This window comes from Vigna unguiculata, chromosome 10, assembly GCF_004118075.2.
Source record: "Vigna unguiculata cultivar IT97K-499-35 chromosome 10, ASM411807v1, whole genome shotgun sequence".
In the NCBI taxonomy this organism is placed as follows: domain Eukaryota; kingdom Viridiplantae; phylum Streptophyta; class Magnoliopsida; order Fabales; family Fabaceae; genus Vigna; species Vigna unguiculata.
In genome coordinates, this window is record NC_040288.1 from 6,354,770 (window position 1) to 6,357,739 (window position 2,970).

The window sequence follows — 2,970 nt, forward strand, 5'->3', positions numbered from 1 at the left end:
AGTTAATCAAAAGGAAAATACGCTAAAAAAGTAGTAGACTAATAATTATATCATAGATATATTTTAAATAATATTACCTTATCATCTCAAAAGGAATCTCAATTATACTCTAATCTAGATCAACCACATGTCAAACCTAATATATAAATGGTAAATTTTTAGAGCTTTGGATGTTTACTATATAAATGCTTGCCGTCAACACCACCATGCGACTTGGAATCGCCGCTGCGACCACGCCGTGAACGTCGCACGACCCAACAACGCCACCGGAGTGAGTACTTTTCGTTTTCGTAGTTATCTACTCTTTGGGTTGAGGAATTTCCTTGCAAAGACCGTGTGACCATGGGGATTGATGTTGAGATTTTTGAGTGGGTGGATGATGATGGAAGAAAACCCTGTAGTGTTAAATGAAGAGTTGTGTGAAAAAGAAAAAAGAAAAAAGAAAAAACGCTGGTGGTGTAATGGTGAACATGTGTGTGTAGAATGTGATGATAGATGAAGGTGATAATGGATGAGGGAAGATGAAACACGTGATGGTTTGTTTGTAGAAGCATCCCTTGCCAGAACGGTTTTGGTACTGCTCTTCATAATAGAAAATTAATTTTTTTTTTCAACGATAAGATATGAGACATAGGAATGGAAACCATTTTGTAGTGGTGTGAAAAGCAAGATCTAAAGACGTTAAAACATACTAGCGTAAACACGGTTAGATGGTATAAAATTTTCATTATATTTTTTAAATTAATTTTTAATCTTAATTTAAAATTAAAATTTAAAATTTTAATTTAATATTTTTATATTTTGGACTACTTTAATTTCATATCTTTATTCATATGATTTGGGCCTAAGTTACATAAATTGGACCCAGATACCCATAAAAGTCTTGTATCTCAGAACTATCCTATGAACCTTCTTTTAACATGGAAAAAAATATTAATTTTAAATAATATCTATATGAATTTCAATTTAATTTTTACAATAATATTTTGCATAACTTTTCTTAATAAAAATAATCACATCATAAGTATTCAATCCAAAAAAAAATCACTTTTTTCCGTCTTCCAAATATCTTTTAAAGTGAAAACAAAATTTAATTAATTAAATCAATTTATGTTATCTTAGATCTTGAATTCATTAAAGAATGTTTCAAAAACTTAAAAAAGTCCAATGTTACGTGGACAAAACAAATTGACAAATTTAGACCAATTGAAATTAAGTCATCTTCGAAACTTTAGACCAATTTAGTCATTTATCTTTAAAAATGCGTGAATTTAGTCCTTTTAACCAAAATTTGTTTAAATTATTCGATGTTTCAAATACGTTTCTCAACTAATATTGAAGCGAAATTGTGTCAAATAGTGTAAACAACACAAATGCTATCATGAAACACATTTGAAACATCAAATTAATTTAACAAAACTTGGTTAAAAGGAATAAATCCTCACATTTCTAAAGTTGGGAACTAAATTGGGTCAAAGTTTCTCACTAGAAGTTAAAAGACCAAAAACATATTTAACTCTATATATAACTTAAACTTCCAACTGCCAAAATGCCAAATGCACGCTATATAAAAAAATTCACTTATTCTCCCATTATTTCTATCTATATAAGCTAAACTCAAGTTCCTCACACATAGTACACCATGCACATACCTTCCATGCTTCTCTAAGCTTGATCCATTTTACCTCATCAAATGGGACATTACACCAAGAATAAGGGATTCATACAAAAAGATATGTTTCATTGATGACAAAAGTTGGATTCATGGTGTTGGCTAGAGCTATCAAAATGGTTAACATGGCCTGGTCCGGCTCAACCCACCATGGGTTGATCACTTAGTGAGCCAACCCAATCCGGCTCACTTATTAGCGAGCCAAAAAAATTCGAATCCGGCTCGACTCACCATGGATTGGTGGGTTAAACGAGTTAGTTCACAAGCTCACTTAATTAAAAAAAATACAATTTTTTTTTCTGTCAAAACTAAATTCTAATTATAATTAAAATCTAAATAAACTTTAATACAATCCAAATACAAACCAAAATCACAAAAATACAAATTATTTATGTGTTGGCTAAAAAATCAACATAACCTGACCGAAATGCAAAGCCCAACTTAACAAAAAACACTTTGTGACCCTTTATTTGCGGGTTGATGAGCTAACTTGGCTCACCACGGGTTCAACCCGAGTTAGCCGGGTTCTAGGTGGGCTGGATGACTTCCATTTACTTGGATCATATAGTCTCTCAATCTCCTCTTCGTTATCATGGGTTTAAGAATCAGAATTATTATCATCACTAACTACTTATCCTACTTTATTGTTGTTTTCGACTATATCTATGTTGTTATTATCTTGTTCATTCGGGAAGTACCCACTTGTATTTTCTAATTCATAGTTCCTTTTTGTGATACAATTAAAGCCTTAATTCTCCTCTTCTTCTGGATTTTTGAATAGCCTGATTCAAATTTTTTAATTGGCATATTTATATATTTTTATATAAAATAAAAAAGATATAAATATATAAAACACTACTAAAGATAAATATTTAAAATGAACGATTTAAAACAATAAAAACTAATTTTGGTTGTTAGAAAAGTAAAGTCGATAGTAGACTTATGTTGTCTTAAGTCTCAAATTTATTTCTCCCTCTCAAGGCTCAACTACTTCACAAACCTGCAAAGTTTATTTTAATATTAATCATTAATAAAAATAATTAAAAAAATTATTTTTCTTCTCAACTCGATAGTAAGTCCTTTTTTTCCTAGACTTGAATTATGTTTCTACAGAAAACCCAACTTTAAATTATGCTCCAATTAATCTATTATCCACAAAAAGAAAAAACAAAATATTAATCTAATTAATAGTTTTTGTATAAAATTTCCACTTCCTCATCAAGGTATATGCAAAAAAACTCTCGAAACTCGTAAATCTATAGTACCGAAAAACAAAATTGGACAAAATAAACACATTT